Below are 4,897 nucleotides of genomic sequence, written 5' to 3'. Positions count from 1 at the left end.
GTTCCCGAGAGCGGAGCGAATAGGCTGGCCGGAAGCCCACTTCTCAGAAGGGGAGCTCGAGGCTGCGGAGTGGTTCCTTTCGGGCAAAGCGCTTTTATGGCTTTCGACTGGGGCCAGAAGAAAGCCCAGCAAAGGGCTGCTCTAGGAGAGCCAAAGGCGGTCCCAAAGGAGCCCCTCTCGTCTGACTCGCTGAGGGAGGCCCCCAAGGCAGCTCCGCCAAGAGACACCATCAGGGCTTACCATGTGCGGCCAGCCTGACAAAGGACCACCGGGAGGCCTGGCGGACAGATGAGGAAACCGAGATCAACTGAGGTGAAATGACTTGATCAGGGTCACACGGCTAGTAAGTCTCCGAGGCTGAATCTCAACCCAGATAATGAAACAGGGAGCCACAATCCAAAGAATGGAATGAAAAATGAAACGTAAACATTCAAATGGCTGAATGAAACAAAAGGGGGGAGGGGAGCAGAGCAAAGAACTGGGCGGGAATTTGACCAAACTAGAAAACGAGCGAATGAACAACCAGCAACGGGGCGAACACCAGAAGAGAACCAAATCCCGGCCTCACAAAGCCGGTCCAAGGCAGTCCCAGCGAATGAAGAAGCATTTACAGAAGGCCCAACAGGAGAGAAAGAACTGGGGGAGCGGAAACACAGAAGAAAACCCCCTGCTTGATCCCTTGGTCCTTGCGGATAGGATGGGGGACGTGGACTCTAAGCGAACCTCCTAGTGCAAATAGCAATAATATGGAAATAGGCCTGAATCAAGGGCACATGGAAAGCCCAGGGGGGAGGGAAAGAACAGGAATCCTGTGACCAGGGGAAACAGTCTAAATGAATACATTTAATACAAAATTCCAAATTAAAGAAATCGATTTAAATTTAAATTAAAAAAAAGGGGGGGGGCAACGGGGAATAGAATGTTCAAGTGGCCTGACTGGTTCTTATGGGAAGAAGTCCAATATCCCAGCAATGGGCTCCCAAAGGGAAAAAGGCCAGGCCCAGCTGTCGGGAGGAGCGGCTTGTCCCCAGCTTCTAAAGAACAATTCATCTGCTCTCATACTGCATCGAGCTGAGAAAACCCAACTTGGTCAAGGTGGGCCCCTGCCAACTTCCACACACTCCTGGGAGGCAAACAGAGTTTTGACGCCTGACCCAGGGAGAACGAAAGCCACGGACCCCTATCTCCAGTGCATGCCGGGCCCAGAAGTTTGGCTCAAACCCTAGCAAGGAGAGCAGAGCGACATATCCCAAAGATCATCCCCTGACCAGATAGCTAGACCGAGAGTGCAGGGATGCTTCAGTGTCAGAACCACAACGAGAATATGATTATGTGTGTGCGCGAGCGTCTTTTTTTTTTTAACCCCTCACCTTCTGGCTTGGAGTCAATACTGAGTATTGGTGCCAAGGCAGAATAGTGGTGAGAGTAGGCAATGGGGGTCAAGTGACTTGCCCAGGGTCACACGGCTAGAAAGTGTCTGAGGCCAGATTGGAACCCAGGACCTCCCATCTCTAGGCCTGGCTCTTAATCCACTGAGCTACCCAGCTGCTGTGTGTGTGTGTGTGTGTGTGTGTGTGTGTGTGTGTGTGTGTCTTGAAATGGGGCAGCAAGCAAGGCAGTGCAGAAGTCAGGAAGACTCATCTTTCTGATCTCAATTCTGGCCCCGGACACTCATCGCCCTGCTGTGTGATCCTGGGCAAGTCATTTAAGCTTGCTTGTCTCCAGCTGGTAAAGCACTCCAGCATCTTTGTCAAGAAAACCCCAACAGCCAGGCATGACCAAAATGGCTCAAGGGTAACAATCCTCTCTCTACATACTGCGAAGGCCTTTGACAAAACGGAACTTTCCTTAAAGGGATCGGCGGTATCTGTGTCCGCCTGGGAAAAGACCGAAGTGCCAAAGTAGTCAGAAAGGCGAAGAAGAAGCCCCGCGGGGCCTCCACAGTGTCTTCTTGCGGAAAAGGGCCTCCAAAGGGGATTTTCCAATGAACTGAATAACTTGGGGTCTTCTTCGCCTTTGGGGAAGTCGAGGACAAGAGGGACAAAAGGGGGGGCTTAGCATTGCTCTTTGCAAATGATAATGAACTCTAGGCTTGGCGACTAAAAAGTGAATGGAGACGGTGCACGAACCTCCTGCTGAGCCAGCCGCACACAGCATCCTAGAGGAACAGGATGGCGCCAGAGGATCCTTAGAGACTCCTCAAGGGAAGGGAGGGGGCTTAGCAGCGCCAGATCCCAAACCACACTCGGGACTTGCGGCATGGGGCCCCAGAGACGACCCAGGCCAGGAAAGGAAGGCGAAATCCATAAGGAAAGGAACATTCCCTGCCCTGCCCCCCCCCCCCCAGCTTTCTTCCCAAGACAGATAGGCACCTCCCGGGTCTACAGCCAAGCCTTGTAATCACCCGACCCGGGCCGTGGCACCCCAAACAATCACGCCATTCCTGATGGGCGGCGGCAGCATCCCTCTCCTCATCCCTGCTGTCAGGAGGGCCTCGTGTGGATCCCAAAGTCCATCTCCCGGGGAGGCAGCATTCCACCGCGGCCAAGCTAGCCACCCGAGTCTGGCATGCGCTCTCCCACCGAACTCTTGTGGCCATGAAAACAATTTGGTGCCTGACCAGGGAGAAGGGAGAAAGTGCCCAATGTACACAGACAGAGGAGCGCAGCAGCGGCCTCGCCGCTAATCAACTCAGAGAACCCAAGGATGGGCCCGAGAAGCCAGTGCAGTATTGAGGGCGCCTCCTGTCTCACCCCCGGCACCCAGAGAACAGGCGTTGCACACAGCTCGCGAGCGCGGCAGCCAGCAGCTGGCTAAGAGCACGGACCGATGGGAGGTAATCGGAGAGCGGAGCGCCTATTTCCATAGGGGCATCTGAGGGAAAGGCTGACCCCCCTCGGCTTGGGATGGCAGACGAAATGAAATGAGGGGCCGGCGTCACAGAAACCGAGCGACCGCACGGCTAAAAGACTCCGTGGGGAGACTGAGGCAATTTTCAGGACCTGCGGGTTTGTCCAGGGGCAGGAGGGAAGAAGAGAACAGAAAAAGCCAAGAAAGTCCGTAGGCCACCCAGGGAATGGGCGGAGTAGAAGCAAAGTTCCGGACTTCAAAAGAAAAGCAGCCACCTCTTAGCGCTAGGCTCCGCCCGGCTCTATGACGTCACCCGGCCCGCGGCCCAACCAGGCGCCGGACCCGGGCTCCGGCCCACAGCCCGGTGGGTGCGCGCGCACTGCTACCGCTGCTCTTCTCCCGCTTTCGCTGCTAGGCTGGAGCGGGTTTTCCGGGTGCTCCGCCTCCGCAGGTTTAGGCCCCGGCCCGACTCCGGCCCTGGCCCCTACTGGGGTCCTGGAGGGAGCGAGGTCCGACCTCGGGCTGGGGCCGGGAGGGAGAGAGTGTGCGCGGAGGCCCAGGCCTTCTGCGCGGAGGTGGCTGCCATCTGCTCCCAGATCGAGACCTTCTGGACCCGGCTTCGGGATATATGCGACAGGGCCAAGGCCCAGACCGCGGTGCGCGCCCGCCCTGCCTGAGTGAGCGCGGCGGGGGGGGGGGGGGGGGGGGGGGGGCATCTCCGGCCCCACCCACGGATCCGCCCCCTGCCGTGCCGCCTCCCCCGGGGCGCCTCTCGCCTCCCCTAAAACCCCGGGTAGCCCGACGTGAAGTCGCCGCCCCGCCCCGCCCCCTTGAGGAAACTGGCCCGAAGGATAAAAAAGTTCGAGGAGAGAAGGCACCCGGAGTCTTCCCGGGCGGCTTCGCCCACGCTCAGGGTACTGGGCGGCGGCGCGTGGCGGAAGTGGAAGCGGGAAGGGACCACAATCCCCAGAAGGTAGTGCGCGTGTACTTGTGCACGTCGCACGACAGCAAGTTGGGGTCAGGCGCCTGCGTTCCCTTCCCCGCCCCGCCCCACCGCCGCGCTGCGGGGGGGGGGGGGGGGGGGGGGCTCTAGGCCGCCTTGTTCTCTGGCTGAGGATGGGCCGCGTGCCCTGGGTCCGGCGGGGCTGCATGGTACTGTAGGCTAGGAGACTCCCAGCGTCTTCAAGCTGCTCCAGATGGGAAACGTGCATCCATCCCTGGGGCTGGAGGGTCTCCGGGAGGGAGGCCTTTCCTGGAAGCCTTTAAGATTCTGGGGGGAGGGGCGCTCCCAGGAAATGTTACTCCACTGGCTCCCCAGAGCTACCTGCCAGGGATGAGCTGGGTTGTGGACTACCTCACTGCCCCTAGGAGCCCGAAGCAGAAACTAGGGTAAGGCTGGATGCTGCCTTTGTGTCTGCGTTTGCCTCTTTGTACCCCTGGGCCGTGCCTTTCCAGAGATCTGGCCGAGCCCCGGGGAATCTGGGAAGGGGGGCTGCCATGCACGGAGAAGTCCCTTTCCCCTGGCCCGTCTTTAACACGATCGCGATCTTTGCGGCCCCCTGGTGACAGCAGCCGCTGGGAAGCCGGAGTTGGGCAGTCCACCGGACCCGATCCAGGCACCCCGCCTGGGTGTCCCCGGCCCAGGAAATCATTGACCACTTTAAGGGGCCAACCGCGGGATCCAGTTCTGTGCGATGGGGCGCCTGACGGTGAGCAGGGCTGGAGCCCAGCTTCCTGCCATGCTGGCCACTTGGCTCTTACCTCGTACTCCTGCCTACCCGCCCATCTGCTTTTGTCTTCTCTCCTCGTTCTTGCTTCCATCTTGCGCCTTATGGTGGCCTGGCTTTGCCCTTCCTTTTTTCTTTGGAGTCCAATTGCCTCCACCTGTCTTTCCCCATAGTCAGTCACTGAGCTATGTATGGCATAGAGGGGCACACCCAGACTCGGCTCCTGGACAGTTTGTCTTGTCACCCTCTCTGATCCCACCCCCCCCACCCCCACCCCCGAAAAGCCCCCTGGGCCCTGGAGAAGATCTCCCATATTCATC

The sequence above is a fragment of the Gracilinanus agilis genome, unplaced genomic scaffold (genome assembly GCF_016433145.1).
Source record: "Gracilinanus agilis isolate LMUSP501 unplaced genomic scaffold, AgileGrace unplaced_scaffold38146, whole genome shotgun sequence".
Classification (NCBI taxonomy): Eukaryota; Metazoa; Chordata; class Mammalia; order Didelphimorphia; family Didelphidae; genus Gracilinanus; species Gracilinanus agilis.
The sequence above is the reverse complement of the archived record's forward strand: the minus strand, read 5'-3'. Positions refer to the sequence as shown.